The sequence below is a fragment of the Octopus sinensis genome, linkage group LG14, assembly GCF_006345805.1.
Source record: "Octopus sinensis linkage group LG14, ASM634580v1, whole genome shotgun sequence".
Classification (NCBI taxonomy): domain Eukaryota; kingdom Metazoa; phylum Mollusca; class Cephalopoda; order Octopoda; family Octopodidae; genus Octopus; species Octopus sinensis.
Genome location: NC_043010.1, coordinates 26,476,442 through 26,494,087, shown reverse-complemented (window position 1 = coordinate 26,494,087; position 17,646 = coordinate 26,476,442). Strand labels below are relative to the sequence as shown.

Genomic DNA, 17,646 nt, shown 5'->3' with positions numbered 1-17,646 from the left:
AAAACTATCCTCCCAGTTAGCCTTCCTTTGATATTGCTGCACCTCTTATGTGTCCATAGCTTACACTGGGTACATCTTATAGAGTTTCTACCTACGCCTTTTCTACAGATCAAGAAGGGCCATCTATTTGAAGGGATTTGTGGTTTGCCTGCATCATCAGCAACATGATCCTCATCGTTTAACGTCTGCTTTCCATGCTGCCATGGGCTGGACAGTTGGGCTGAGGGCAGGCAAACCAGAAGTGTGCACCAGGCTCCAATCCAATCTAGCAAAGTTTCTACAGCTGCAGCCAGTCGTGCAGCACTAGCAATGACCACGTTCGAATGCTGCTTTTTATGTGCCACCGGCACAGGAGCCAGTTAGCACTGGCATTGATCACTATATTATATATATATATATGTATGCATACACACACACACACATATATAGCTATTAATAACAAAGAGCATGGAGACTTGTACATCCACAAAATTAATTTTTATAGTTATATATGCAGGATATTATAATGACCAACACATTTCCACTGCAGCGAATACTCACTGTTGCAAATGCAATCTTGCATTATTGTCGGTGCAGCTTCATCAGAGTCCATCCATTCGGTCATCTTCAAAGTGAACTGATTGAAGTAGATTTTTGTTGCTTAGTGTTCTGTGAGAGGTGGGGTTGTTGTGGTTTATAGGTATGTCCTGCTGACCTTAACTTCACACCAGTCACTGTCCAAAGTTAGGGCTTGGTCTAAAATAGTTCATGGTGGACATTATTGTTTTTGTAAGGCTCTTTCTTTGTTTTAATTGTGGTGTGTGTTAGTGTAGTGCTTGTGGTGAAGGGTTCATGTTTGTTTATGTTCATGCTTTGGGTTGGGCTGCTCATGATTTGTGTTATACATTGGGTAGGGTATTTGATTTTTTATTATTAATGATGGCTATTAAATATTTGTATGTTTAGGTTATATTATTCTATTTGTTATATCAAGCTTGATTGTTGTTGGGGTGTTATCCCTATATCTCTTAATGGTCCTACCATGTCTATGCAAATAGCTTAGGTCTTGTTTCTGTCTTGTATTAATTAATGTGTGTTTTGATGCAGATATTTGGTAAAGTTCCTCTACACATCAATTTCCTCCCTAATCAATAAGGCTTAGCAGTACAAATTAGTTCCCAATCAATAGAATAGCTAATGTTTTTTACTCTAATTGACCAAAATAATTTACTTACACTTATATTATTTAGCTTCTTTTCCTATCTCTAAAAAAATTTAAATGTTTGGCTAGACTCTTTTTGAGAAAAAGAGAGCTGGCCCCTATGTAAATGTATTCTCTTCCTTTTAAAGTAACTTTGCATCTATAGATCAAGTTCTTAGTTCAACATTTTGTGTCCAATGGGCATACTTTATCTTTAGCACAGTTGCATAGACCTGTTTGCCTATTCCTATTATTTATTGTATTATTGACTTCACTAGAACTCTCTCCTATTCTTTCTTCCTCTGGTCAGGTGAATCTGTCAAGGATGATAGATTTCACACACTTTTGCTCAACCTTTGCAACCACACACTTTTCACTTTTGTAGCTCCAAAGATTTGGCACCAATCTCAAATCATCCCATTACCCCAAAAAGGCGATTTATCCCTTGTCACCAACTACAGGGGTATATCTCTAATGTCAATTGCTGCAAAATTGTACAACAAACTGATTCTAAATCGTCTCATCCTTTTTGTTGAACCTTTGCTCTGAAAGAACCAAAATGAATTCAGACATGGGCGCTCAACGCTGAGCTAGATACTATGCCTATGCAGACTTATTGAAGAATCAAAAGCATTTAATCACGACCTTGCAATGGTGTTTGTGGACTTTTCTAAAGCGTTCGACTCTGTAGATAGGCACAAGATGTTTGAAATCCTTAAGCTCTATGGGATATCAGACAAAATCATTTCTGCCATCAAGGTCCTCTACACAGATATGTCTTCAACCATCTTAACCCCTGACAGAGAAACAGCATCTTTCTCAATCAAAGCTGGAATACTGCAGGGAAACACACTCACCCCATTTCTCTTCATCATTGTCATTGACTATGTGCTACGTATGTCAGTTGATACTATTTCTGGCAAGGGCTTTGAAATAAAACCTAGAAGAAGTTCCAGACACCCAGCTGAATACTTGACAGACACTGACTTTGCTGACGACATCGCTCTTATCAGTAATTCTCTCTCCAATGCCCAGTCTCTTTTACAATCTCTCAAACAAGCCTCAAATTGTGTAGGTCTTTACCTCAATGAGGCCAAGACTGAATATATAAACAAGTGCCTGTCCAACATTGATTTCATCATCCATACTCTCAACAATACGCCCTTAAATATCTTGGGTCATACATATCATTATCTGGAAAAGATTTTCTAACTAGAAAGGGTATGGCCTGGTCAGCCTGTAATGACATGCATAAGATCTGGTCATCAAATCTAAGTAGAGACTTCAAACTTGAAATCTTCAAAGCCACAGTCGAACCAATTCTACTATATGGCTCAGAAACCTGGACATTATCAAAGAAGCTTGAGAGGCGGTTGGATGGAACCTACACTCGCCTCCTTATGAGAGCTCAAAAGCTCTCGTGGAAGCATCATCCAACCAAAATGCAAATATATGGGAAACTAACACCTGTATCATCTCTTATGAAATGTAGGAGAGCCCAGTTTGCTGGACATTGTTGTAGAGCTGAAAACGAGGCAATTTCTACTCTTCTCCTCTGGAAGCCATCTACTCGCAACACCAGAGGGCACATACTCTCCTACCCTGATGTAATCTCCAGGGATACTGGTATCAGCAACAGGACCTCCGTAATGCTATGATGGACCGTGAAGTCTGGCGTAGCATGATAAATTCCATTGTCTCAACCACGGTCGAACAATGATGATGATGATTTCTGAATTCTCTATGGATATTAGTCTTGGTGCTGCTCTTCTTAACTGTTCGTCCCTTTATTTCTATGCATGTGAAAGAGTTTGTTAGGATTGTTTCCCTTCAACTGTTGGTTCTTCTGCTACCATTTCCCCGCCCCCACTTCCTCCAGTGCATGCTAATATGGTCTCAGTGCCTACGTCTCTTCTAGTGTTAGTTGTTTTTTCCTATGATTCAGATTTGTATTACTAGGATCTCCTTCGAAGTAGTTTACTTGCATTATGTGCACCGTAACTGTTTGTATAGCAACTCACCACAAGGCACTGATGCATGACAGGTCGAATCGATCATAGTGAATAATAAAGAATCTTGTGAATTCCATTTTCTTTCTCTCATATTTTATATGTATATATATATATATATATATATATATATATATATAAAACTTAGATAAAACTTAGATATGTTAGTGATAATCTCTTTACTCTTTTACTTGTTTCAGTCATTTGACTGCGGCCATGCTGGAGCACCGCCTTTAGTTGAGCAAATCGACCCCGGGACTTATTCTTTGTAAGCCCAGTACTTATTCTATCGGTCTCTTTTGCCGAACCGCTAAGTGACGGGGACGTAAACACATCAGCATCGGTTGTCAAGCAATGCTAGGGGGACAAACACAGACACACAAACATATATATATATACATACATACGATAGGCTTCTTTCAGTTTCCGTCTACCAAATCCACTCACAAGGCATTGGTCGGCCCGGAGCTATAGCAGAAGACACTTGCCCAAGATGCCACGCAGTGGGACTGAACCCGGAACCATGTGGTTGGTTAGCAAGCTACTTACCACACAGCCACTCCTGCGCCTATATAGTGAGAATTTACAAAAAAACAACAAACAGATGTATTAGTTTAACACTCAGGAAGTGAGGAAGTCTTTTACATTTTGAGCCTATGCTCTTTGACAGAAAGGAACATAAAAATATACAGGGAGGCATTAGGAACGGCATCCAGCTGTAGAAACTCTACCAGATCAGATTGGAGTCTGGTGCAGCCATCTGGTTCGCCAGTCCTCAGTCAAATCTTCCAACCCATGCTAGCATGGAAAGCGGACGTTAAACGATGATGATGATGATATATATATGTATGTATGTATATATATATATATATAAAGTTAATATTTAAGTGTTGAGTATGTTCTTAGTGGTATGCTGATAAAGCATGTTCACTGCCTATGGCTACCTGATGTCATCCAGGGTAATTACACAATTGCCACTGGATCCACCTCAGGAATTCCTCAGTCTACGTTTGGTATAAACCCAATGATAGAGATGGAAAATGGAATATACAGGAAACTTTATGGCTCACAACGAACATTTGAACACATCCTACATCGTCCCCCCCGCCCAGGTGGGAAACTATACAACTAGTTGTGGTTCATCCCTTAGTACAGAAGCATCTCATCAGGTGATGTAATAAGAGGTATCTCATTAAAGGAACTCTGTTTTGTTCAGATTTGATACATGTTGTAAGTGGCTGTAAGTTTAAACCATTGGACACGAACAGATTTCGTTGCACAGTTATAGATACAGGGTCTGTATCTATAACACCATCAGTATCATTATCTTTTAAATGATCATTCTCATGTCACTGACTTTTGGTGAAGGAGTTTCATATTGCTGTCCCCTTCATAATTTCTTGTCATGAAGTAGGTTCATCTGGGATCTTGGACTGCAGGAGTTCAAGTCGTTTCTTGAAAAACATCTTGGAGGAGAAAGTATTTGTGAGTGTGTAACAGTCATCATCGTCATCATCATTTAACATCTGTTGTCCATGCTGGCATGGGTTGGATGGTTTGACCAGGGCTGGAAAGCTAGAAGACTGCACCAGACTCCAGTCTGATTTGGCACGGTTTCGATGGCTGGATGCCCTTCCTAATGCCAACCAATCCATGAGTGTAATGGGTGCTTTTACGTGCCACTGGCATGGGTGCCATTTGTATAACACCGGCATCTGCTACGACTGCGATTTTCCTTGGCTTCATGGGTCTTCTTCTCAAGTATGCCAAAGGTTTTGGTCATTGCCTCCGTGAGCTCGAAAGGAGCTCAGCCATGTTACCTCCATGAGTCCCAATGCTCGAAAGGTGCTTCAAAGGTCTGGATCATTGCCTTTGTGAAACCCGTATCTACCATCACAGCGATTGTGCTTGACTTGATGGGTCTTCATCTCAAGCATGACATAATGCCAAAGGTCTCAGCCATTGCCTCCATGAGACCCAATGCTTGAAAGGAGTTCAACCACTTTGTATTTTAAGCATATGAAGTGTGCATGAAGGCATATAGATTGGTGGTTCGGGCTGTTTGGCTCATGATCATAAAGTCATGAGTTCAATTCCTGGTGATGCGTTGAGTCCTTGAGCAAGACACTCTACTTCTTGTTGATTCAGCCCACTCAAAATGAGCTGGCATAAATGAGTTGTACCTGTGATTCAATGGGCCAGCCTTGTCACATTTTGTGTCATGCTGAATCTCTTTGAGAACTACATTAAGGGTACGTGTGTCTGTGGAATACTCAGCCACTTGTCTGTTAATTTCATGAATGGGCTGTTCTATTGATCAGATCAACTGGAACTTTTGTTATCATAACCGATGGAGCGCCAGTTTATGTGGTGACTGCATATATGGATTCAAATGTGTTGCTTTAGTGTGTGTGTGCCAGAATTGGAATATGTTCTGTTTATATATGTAGATATATGTTTGTATGTGCTTTTAATCTGTTTAGCACATGTGTATCCTATACGCATGAGTGTATGTGCTGTGCATTTGAGCAAGTCCGGATATGTGACTATACACGAATGTGTAGTTGTTCAATCCTATTTTTACATGTATGTATAGACAAATTGTGTGTGTGCAGGTATGTGTACATGTGTGCATATGTATGCCAATATCTACTCATGTATTGTATATGTGTGTATGTGTGTGTTCATATATGTCAGAGGGTGTTTGTGTGTGCATATGTCGGAATGTATGCAATGTTTGAATCTATTTTTACATGCGCATATATTTGTTCAAGTGTTTATGTGTGCGCGTGTGTGTGCATATGCATATGTATTTTTGTGTATGCATGTATGTTGATGTAAGTGTTTATGTATGGAAGTGATATATGCATGAATGTATGGCAGTGATGATGGTGATGGTGGTGGTGGTGGCAGTAGCAGTGGTGATGATGATGGTGGTGGTGGTGGTGGTGGTGGTGGTAGTGGTGATGGTGGTGATGATGATGGTAGTGGTGGTAGTAGCGGTGGTGGTGACGATTACGATGATGATGATAATGGCGGTGATAGTGATGATGATGATGGGGAGGAGGAGGAGAAGGAGGAGGAAGAGGAATATATTCTAACTCCAATAAAGATACAGCATTAAGTAAATATTTCTTTGAGAATTTCTGTCTCCAAGAATCCTCCCGTATGTTGCTGCTTTTAATCACCAGCTTCCAATGTAACCATTACCGGAATGGAAAGGAAAATACCAATATTGTGATGATGACTGCAGGATATGGCAATGATCGAAGATTGGAATTCCTGGAGAGAATAGAATTTGCTTGCTTTGGATGAAATAACAGAATCAGAAAAAAATGTGTGTTTGTAGAATTAGAATTTCTTAGAGGCAGCACAGCTGCAATGTGCAAAGTGTTTCTGTGTGCGTATATATATATATATATATATATATATATATATAATATATATATATATAGATGTGTATTTATAAATATGTGTGTGTGTATGCATGTATACATGTGTGTATTTATATGTATATATGTTTATATATACATACAAGGTGCAAGGAGTATTTGAACATACGTAATTATTCAATATATTACTCTCCTCAAACCAATTAATTGATTTTTATATGTTTCACATTCCCCCATGGCAGATAAAATGCTAACAAAAGAAATGAGAGGACATGCAGCCATTGTTGCGAAACGTGTAGAACATAGTATTTCAGAAATTGTCAAATTTCTAAATGTTACAAGATCTTTTAAGAACAGAAAGTTTGAATGGAATTGGAAGCTTCTGGCAGGAATGTTTCAACTGTATCAAAGAGAAAATAACATTTTAAATGCTTGGACAATATAATGACCCCATGATTCACTTGATGGGCTCAAAATATTATTGATGATGATCCCAGAAAAGCAATTAAGGTCATTGCCAATGAGCTTCAGGTGTTAGAGTGGATTATCAGAACTGAGATGCATAAGGAGATTCGATACAAATTGTATGAAGTGAGGAGAGGTCAATTCATGTCAGCAAAGACACAAATCTTTGATCAGTGCCAAGCGGTTACTTAACAAGGTTAAAAACCCTTCCTAACATGGCAAATTTTAGCTCTTCTCTGAATTTGACCTAGGCCAAAGTTGTATAAAAAAAAAAGGTACTTGTGTTGGTTTGTTTGATTAAAACTTTTCAAGGCAGTGCTCCAGCATGGCCACAGTTTAATAACTGAATAAAAGATAAAAGATTTGAGGTAGAAGTGAACATTTTATCTTTTACTTGCTTCTGTCATTAGACTGCAGCCATGCTGGGGCACCACTTGAAGAATTCTTTTAGTCAAATGAATCAACCTCAGTACTTATTTTTTGTTAAACCTACCACTTATTCAATGTTCCTCTTTTCCCAAACTGCTAAGTTATAGGGACATAAACACACCAACACCGGTTGTCAAGTGATAGTGGGTGGGGGACCAAATACAGACATGAAGCTACACACACATTGGTATATATTGATGTTTGAAAGGGTTAAGATGTGCTGAAGAAGATAAGATTTTTGTATCAAACCAGAAACCGGTCCACATATATACCTGTTCCATTAAATATATAGCTTTACATCATACAGGTATATGAGAGATTTTTTTTTTTGGTTCACTCGCATGTATACTGTTGAATCTGTTATTTTCAGTGTAAATATTTTTGGGTGGCCCAAATGAGGGTTTTAACTCTTATTTCTAGCAGATAGACACTTTAATGTGTCCTTGAGTAATGTAATTTTAATTCTATAGCTATATAATGCTGATTTACGCCTGCAACAACCTATATTAATGCTGTTGTTATTATAAACTATTTGTATTGCCATCAGTAATAATCTTTTCTACTCACAAGGCCTAAAATTTTGGGGAAGAGAGCTACTCAGTTACATCAACCCCAGTACGCAACTGCTATTTAATTAATCAATCCCGAAAGTGTTTTCTACTATAGTCTTGGGTTGGCCAAAACCTTGTGAGTGGATTTCGTAGACGGAGACTGAAAGAAGCCTGTCATATGTGTGTGTGTGTATATGTTTGTGTGTCAGTGTTTGTCCCCCCCCCAACATTGCTTGACAACTGATGCTGGTGTCTTTACATCCCCATAACTTAGTGGTTCAGCAAGAGAGGCCAACAGAATAAGCACTAGGCTTACAAAGAAGCCCTGGAGTCGATTTGCTCGACTAAAGGCGGTGCTCCAGCATAGCCACAGTCACATGACTGAAACAAATAAAAGAATAAAAGAATATATATATGCATACACACACACACATATATAGCTATTAATAACAAAGAGTATGGAGACTTGTACATCCACAAAATTAATTTTTATAGTTATATATGCAGGATATTATAATGACCAACACATTTCCACTGCAGCGAATACTCACTGTTGCAAATGCAATCTTGCATTATTGTCGGTGCAGCTTCATCAGAGTCCATCCATTCGGTCATCTTCAAAGTGAACTGATTGAAGTAGATTTTTGTTGCTTAGTGTTCTGTGAGAGGTGGGGTTGTTGTGGTTTATAGGTATGTCCTGCTGACCTTAACTTCACACCAGTCACTGTCCAAAGTTAGGGCTTGGTCTAAAATAGATTATTGTTTTTGTAAGGCTCTTTGTTTGTTTTAATTGTGGTGTGTATTAGTGTAGTGCTTGTGGTGAAGGGTTCATGTTTGTTTATGTTCATGCTTTGGGTTGGGCTGCTCATGATTTGTGTTAGGGTATTAGTCTTTTTTTTTTTTAATTATTAATGATGGCTATCAAATATTTTTAATGTTTAGGATATGTTATATTATTTATTAGATTTTTTGCAAGTGCTACTAGTTAAAAGCTCCGCATATTGGACACTACCAAGTTTATGGTGTCATCAGGAGAGAACACACACCATTTCAGAGTCTACCTCTTGGCAACATTTTTGTGAACCAGCACCCCTCATTGAAATGAGACCCCACTTGTTAGATGAACTGATTATCAAGTTTCATTCAATATCCTTCAAGCCATTGCTCATAATCCCTTTTAACCAAATCCAGAGGCTTGCCTTTTCCACTGTAATCTGGATATCACTCATGGTATTATTTGCTTTATGATGAGGTAGGCCTAGCGATAACAACACTTTCTTCACATAGTGTCCAACAAATCCTCTATATCTAACTTATATATGTATGTCTCTTCTATTTTTTAATTATGAATCTTCCACTAGGAGGGAGCCGGTTTCCAACAAAGATACAAGTTTCCATCTTTGGGATGTAGTTAGCACAGACAAATTCACATTTGGAACTTGAGAAAAGTCTTGCATGTTTTTACTTTTCCACTCACAGATTGCACTTATACAAATTAGCTGGTTGATTTCTCTTTCTGAAAGTCCCAGTTTATCCAGATTCCCCTTAAAGCATTTACTAATCAAACCTCATGCTCCAAATATTATTGGTATGCATGTGAATTCATAGTCTGGATATAGAAGCTGAAGGTTTTGAAGCAGTTGTCCATAGATATCCTCTTTTTGTTTGATTTTTAAAGAGATATTTATATCTGCAGGGCAGCTAACCTCTATGATTGTACATACCTTTGCCCCTCTATCCCAAACAACAATACCTGGCCTGTTATGCTTACATTTGGTAGAAGATTTGATGGGAATATTCAACCAGTATCCCCTGACTTGGTGTTTATCAATATATTCCACAACAAAGGGATTTTCTAAGTTTATTTTAGAACAGTTATTTTTGCAGATGGCATTGTAAATTGTTTTAGCAACAACATCGTGCTGCATAGGGAGGTAGTATTTTGATGACATATGTATGTATGTATTAAGTATGTACGTATGTATGTATGTATGTATGTATGTATGTATGTATGTATGTATGTGCGTATGTATGTATGTATGTATGTATGTATTAAGTATGTATGTATGTGTGCATGTGTGTGTATGTGTGTGTGTGTATTTGTATGAATGTACATATGTATGTATGGATGTCATTATTCAGTTTTATTTCAAGATTTCTTGCCAATAGAGAAAAAGTCGGTTTCTAACCTAGATCCAAGGCTCCTTCAACAGCATATATGTATGTATGTATGTATGTATGTATGTATGTATGTATGTATGTATGTATGTATGGTAATATTGAAATGTGAGAATGAGTGCTCATCATTGCAAGGTGGAGACAAACAGCAATGCCCCATGTTATAGATTTCAATAATTAAGAGATATCTCTTTCATCATGATACCAATTGTTGCCTGGTTACCCCACAAATAAAGTATATATATATATATATATATGTATGTATTATGTATGAATGTATGTATGTATGTATGTACGTACGTATGTATATATGTATGTATGTATGTATGTATGTATGTATGTACGTACGTATGTATTTATGTATGTACGTACGTATGTATGTATGTATGTATGTATGTACGTACGTACGTATGTATGTATGTACGTACGTACGTACGTACGTATGTACGTATGTACGTATGTACGTATGTATGTATGTATGTATGTATGTATGTAAGTCAGAGAACGATAGCTCTGACACTCTGAGCTGTTTTGTTTACAAAGTGTTGCCAAGACTACAGTCTGAAGGACCACCAGAATTCATATCTTTGGTAACATAAACTGCAACTAGTTCAGTGCCTGCAACCCTATTTCATTGACCTTTCCAGAGGTCAAAGACATACTCATGATTCCTTCCGCCTCGACCCGGCTCCCTGCACACAAACCTCTGCATATCTACGTGCGGGTTTGTCTGTGCATTTGCAACATTTTATGGAATTAGAGAGCTTTGTTTGTATGTATGCATATTGTGTGTAGAAATTATAAATATACATATACACATATATTATATAAATAAATATATACATATATAGACACATATACATACACAATATATATGTGTGTGTGTGTTTCTGTATTAAATGCGTTGGTATATAAGATTAATCAGCCGAAATTACTACGATGATCCGGTTCTTGACTGAAGACTGAGGGCTTCGAATGTCCTGTTTGTGTTTGTTGTATCGTCTTCTTAGTTTTTATGCGTTCTTGTCTCAGTTTGTATTTTTCTACATATCATAATATATATATATATATATATATATATATATATATACCAATGCATTTATATACAGAAACACACACACACACACAAAAACAAACACGCAAACACATATACATACACACGCACACAGACATACACACACAAACACATGCATGCATGCACGCACACACACACACACACACACGTCAGCGTGGAAAAAAGCTGTAAAATAAACTCTATTTTTAAGTATGTTTATGTGTATTTGTCTGTGTGTGTGTGAGTATGTTGTGTGTGTGTGTGTGTGTGTGTGTGTGTGTTCTTGAGTACGTATACAGACGTGAATTGTTTCTGTAATTTGTTTTTATTTTCGCGCATATATTTTACGTAGAATGCATGCATGTGTGTGAGTGTAAATGTGTGTTTGTGTGTGCATCAGATAACATGCGTAGCTGTATATGTGTCTGGCTATGCTTCTGTATGTGTCTGAATACTGTTTTTCTTTTACTTTTTTACTTCTTCTCTTCAGTGTCACTTTGATACTAAGCACCCAGCCACCCCCCAGCATTCGCCAGACACTCGCTGCTCTCACCTCCACCTCGACCCCACCCTTTCAACCCGTGGATATTATTAACTGAGGGTGGATGACTTGCAGACAATTTATAACAAATGATGTTAATCACCAACTTTGACAGCCAGACACACACAAACACACGTACATATAATTATATTCATGCAAATATATATAGATATGAACATATACAGACATACATATTTGTAAATATCTTTCTATCAACTTATATATATGCAGGTGTGTATGTATACATACATGTATATATATGTTTACATATATACATATACATACATATATATATATATATACTAATATATATATACACATATAGAAATATATATATATTTCTATATATGCATATGTATTAATATATTTATCCATGTATGCATATAAGTGTGTGTGTGTGTGTATATATATATATATATGTATATATATGTACACATATGAGCAGATATATATATACACACAGATATATTTATTTATATATGCGTTTCAGCCAAGTGGCTGCAGTCGTGCTGGAGCACCACCATGACTTTCTCTCCTTATGCTGTGCTCTCTGCACATTCCTTGCAGGGCTCTTCTCAGCCACCTGATGTAGTCCAATCAAGACTTTCGATGACACATCTGGTGTATAAGAGAATTTGACATCGCTGCCTTTAACTGTGTCTCTTTTCTAGCCATCGGTTCGTCTGGTATTGTGGATTGTTTTGTTTTGGAGACCTCTATATCCATGTCTTGCAGGTCTCTTAATTGTTTTGGCAGGGCATTAAAGAGCTGAAGTCCTCTGAAACCGAGGCTGTTGCAGTACCTTGTTCTTATGTGAGATGCAGTGGACAGTACCCTTGGTACTATGCAGTGGCGACCTGTACAGGCATTCGTGTAGTACTTGATGCCAAAGTTTGGTACCAGTCCTTCCAGCATTTTCCATATGTAAATTATTACATATCTCTCCCGCCTGCTCTCCAGAGAGTAGAGACGTAGTACCTTCAGTCGCTCCCTGTAGTTCATCTGCTGGACTGTAGCGATCTTCTTTGTATAGTGGCGCTGAATTGCCTCGAGTTCTGTTGTTAGCTTGATGCTGTGTGGTAACCACAACTGAAAGCAATAGTCTAGGCGGCTCAAAACAAATGTCTTCCATAGAGTCAAACATGACTTTTTGATCCCTTGTTCTAAATGTCCTCAGTATCCATCCTGCCAGTTGTCTGCACTTTGCTGTCAACTTGACAATGTGCATGTGAAATGATGCATCACTACACATGCTGATACCCAGGTCTCTCACTGTTTGTGGTTCTGGGGTCGCAGTACTTTCAGGTCCCGTGTATGCTAGTTGGGGGGCACTTGTGACCTTGTAGCGCACTACTTGAAATTTTTTACCATTGAACTGTATATTATTTTGCTCTGCCCACTTGTATATTGCATTCAAGTCATTCTGCAGGCTTATGACATCATCAGGATTCTTTATTGCCCAAGATAGTTTTGTGTCATCAGCTTAGCTAGTGACATTGGCTGTCTGAGTGACCATGGGCATGTCCAGAAGAGCTACTATGAACAGTAGTGGCCCCCAGGACAGTTCCTTGTGGAACACCACTCAATATTTGCATTTCCCTAGATAATTCTCCATTAGCTGCAACTGTCTGACTTCTACCATTAAGGAAGTCATACAGCCACTCCCCTCATTTAGCAGCTGTGCCAAGGTTTTGCAGCTTGTGACATATCATGCCATGATCAACTTTGTCAAAGGCCATTGCAAAGTTGAGATATGATGCACCACTACACATTTGAATGGTCAAGTAGCTGTTCCAGGACCCAGTTATAATACTGCAAGAGCTGCATGAGGCAGCTTCTACCAGGACAGAAACTATGCTGGATCTAATTCAGCAAGTTATTTTTTTCTAGGAATGCAATCAGCCTCCTTCTGACAATTCGTTCCATGAATTTGCTAATATGTGAAGTCAGAGAGATGGGCCTGTAGTTCCCAGCCTCTGCTCTGCTTCCACCTTTATGGATAGAACATATGATGCCTTCCTTCAGCTTTTTGGGAAGTTTACCACTTGCAAGGAAACTCTGGAAGAGTATTCAGAGTGGTCCCGCTAATTCTTGTTTACATGACTTTAGGAGGACAGCTGGGAAACCATCGGGGCCAGTTGCTGAATTTGAGCTCATTTCATTTATGGCCACTATTACATCTTCCTCTTCAATGTCAATGTAGGTAATGGATGCAGTCTTTTTCTGCTGAGTGATATTGTCAAAGAAATCAGCTGGGGTTCTTTATCTGCCAGTGACTCAGAGGAGAAGTGAAAGCACTCTTGAATTGCGCACTGAGCACTTCACTTATCCATTTGGGGTCCACAGTCAGTGAACCATTAGGCAGGAATAGGGGTTCTATTTTGTACTGTGCCGTGGCAGTCTCCTTTGCAAATCTATAGAAAGCCTTGGGGTTTGTTTTTATGCTTTCTATTGCTCTCTTCTCCTTCTCCGCTCTCTCCTTTTCATGGGAGAGTTTAAATTTGTTTTCTATTTCTAACAGTGTTAGTTTTAATTTAGCTCTTTTCCTATCCCCCAGTTGTCTATTCAACTGCTTTCAGACCTCTGTTCTGTGTCTCATAAGGATTTTCCTGTCTCTGGGAATTCTATTGGCATGTTTGCTGGCCTTTCTTTCTGGCACATATTTGGTGCATATGTCTTGTAAGGTTGACATAAAATGACTTAGTTTGAGGTCATTGTCTTGTATAGAAAGGCTGTCATGCCAGTTTTGATTTTGAATCTCTTTGCGAATTGACTTCCAGTCTACCCTGTGGAAATTCAGGTTGGATATGGCTTGAGTCCTCCTGATGGGGTGGGTGCCAGCGGGTTGTCTAGGACCATACATTGTTAATTCTATAATGTTATGATCTGAAAGAGATGTAGGTGTTACTTTCACATTATGGATTGTTTGTGAAGCAGAGATCTAAAATATTGCTTCCCCTGGTTGGTTGGAGTGTCACTTTTTCCATGAACAGCATGCCTGGCTTTGTTCATGCAGTGACGTTCCAGAGAGGATGTGACCTTCAGGCCATTTAACACTTGGGAGGTTAAAGTCACCTAGGAAAAGTATATTGATGTGTTGGTCCAGGTTTGTCAAGGTTTGCGTCTGAGGCTAACCTCAGATTTAACCCTCCTGCTTTGCAGTATTTGGTGGACGGTTACGTTGAGCATACAACTACATCAATTTGTTTTATGTATACTATTAAAGTGTCACAGAAAGAGTTTGAGCATGATAAGAGTAGCAGGGATGTGACATCTTCTCGGCTGTACATTGCAACTCCCCCATGACTTCTATCTTTTCTGTCTGTTTGGAGTATGGCATACTCTGGCTGGTATGTTTATCTCCACATCTGCTATACTAGATGTTAGACGCATTTCGGTAAGCACCATGCATATTGCTTGATTGCCTGCAGCTAGGTCTTTCAGGTATAGAAACTTGTCTCTATATAAATATATATGTGTGTGTGTGTGAATATTAATAAAGAAATAGTGTGTGTGTGAATATACGTGGAGGCGCAATGGCCCAGTGGTTAGGGCAGCGGACTCGCGGTCGTAGGATTGCGGTTTCAATTCCCAGACCGGGCGTTGTGTGTGTTTATTGAGCGAAAACACCTAAAACTCCACGAGGCTCCGGCAGGGGTTGGTGGCAGTCCATGCTGTACTCTTTCGCCACAACTTTCTCTCACTCTTTCTTCTGTTGGCCTGCTCGCTTAGCCAGCAGGGTGGCATCATTTGAAGGCTAAAACAATGCAAAGCGCATTGTGACCAGCGATGTGTAGCAACATCTGATAGTCTGGTCGGTCACGGTGATCACGGTGATATATATTACAACAAAAATTTTAATTTTGGACATAGAGTGACCAAAGGTTTCTTATCCACGAAGCCAAAGCCTTGTGGATTAGACTCTAGTCAGACTCTATACAAAGACAAAATCTATTTATGTATGTATATATTTCACATAAGCAATGTAAGACGAATAACCTGGTGTAGAACTTAATATATATCAAACGCTTCAGAATAAAGCATTAGTTGTGTGCAGAGTGGTATTATGAAAATGAGAAGACAAAAGAATAAACAATTATGTTATGAACTTCATCAGAGTCTTGAATATTAAGTGTAATTTGCACTTTATATTCGAGGCTCTGATGAAGTTACTGAGGCACTCAACTATGAGTCCACTTTAGCAGAAACATCTGTGAGCTAATGAAGTTCACAAGATATTCGCTTACTTCTTTGTCATCTCATTTCTTCAGTTTATATTCTTTTATTCTTTTACATGTTTCAGTCAGTTGACTGTGGCCATGCTGGAGTACTGCTTTTAGTCGAACAGATTGACCCCAGGACTTATTCTTTGTAAGCCTAGTACTTATTCTGTTGGTCTCCTTTGCTGAACTGCTAAGTTACAGGGACATAAACACACCAACATCAGTTGTCAAGCGATGGTGGGGGGTACAAACACAGACAGACAAACATATACATATATATAGAGGTTATGAGAGGTAATGGTGTCAGTAAAACCCAAAGGTGTCAGGTAATGCTGAGTAAGTGCTATGGACAGATTATAGTTAAGCTCCAGATTCTATGATTATGCAAATGAGGAGTCCAACGTAGGTTATATATCAGTAGGTGTATATGTATAAAAAATCAAAGGATGTGAAAGATTTTAGAACATTTCTAAATAGAAGGTCTTACAGCTGTTTCCAGGATGTCTTATATATCCCTGTCTCCGATGAAGGGATATATAAAATATCCCAGAAACAGCTGTAAGACCTATTTATAGATATTCTAAAATCTTTCACAGCCTTGGATTTTTATCTCATTCTGATAAATTATATATATAGTCAATCCAAACATGAACAAGCAAGAAAAACAACAACATTAGGATGTGGAATAAGTAATGTTATTGGACACTCAGGAAAGGAAAGAAAAGAAAAAGGATTTCACGTTTCGAGCGGAGCTCTTCATCAGAAACATAGAAAAAGTTCAAAGAAGGGAAGATAGAGAAAGAAGATTGCCAACGATATACATGCGGTCACATATTGAAAATATATATGACAGGCTGCTTTCAGTTTCCATCTACCAAATCTTTGGTCAGCCCGAGGCTATAGAAGATACTTGCTCAATGTGCCACACAGTGGGACTGAACCCAGAACCATGTGGTTGGGAAGCAAGCAACTTACCACACAGCCATACCATATATATATATATATATATATATATATATATATATATATATATATATTTGTAGGACAATTCCACAGGATCTGACAACCTCCAAGCACTGTATTAGACCTCAATGTCTACTTCTGCATAGATTTCCTTCCACAGTTTGATTGCACTATATATATATATATATATATATATATATATATATCATGTGATCAACCAGACTATCAGATGTTGTTATACATTGCTGGCCACAATGCGCTTTGCATCATTTTAGCTTTCAATTACAGCACCCTGGGGCTATGTGAGCTGGTCAACATTTCCACTGGGTGGAATGCTATTCTGTGGTCAGGTTCTCCATTTACAGCTGAGTGGACTGGAACAAGAACACAAAACACCACTCTTTCTGGAAATCAAACTCTCAATCTTGTGATCATTAGTGCAATAGGTCATGCACCTTCACACATACACACACACACTCATACGTATACATATGTATATATAAAGGGATTCTGTACTGTTACCAACTACCAAATTTCACTCAAGGCATTGTGTTTATATATTCATTATTATATATCCATTTTTCTATACCACTACAGCTGATAATGTTTTTCAAAATTTAGGACATTTGCATATTTCTTTGAGATTTGGTTTTTTGCAATT

The 17,646-nt window shown here is 38.4% G+C and overlaps 1 long non-coding RNA gene across 1 annotated transcript; it reads right to left on the bottom strand.

The window, feature by feature from the left end:
• Positions 1-287: 287 nt before the first annotated feature.
• LOC118765923 lies at positions 288-13,178 on the bottom strand. The gene is made up of 3 exons (XR_005001836.1): positions 13,168-13,178; positions 5,167-5,172; positions 288-365 (listed from the first exon to the last, which is right to left on the bottom strand). It is a non-coding gene; the product is annotated as an uncharacterized LOC118765923 (long non-coding RNA).
• Positions 13,179-17,646: the final 4,468 nt, after the last annotated feature.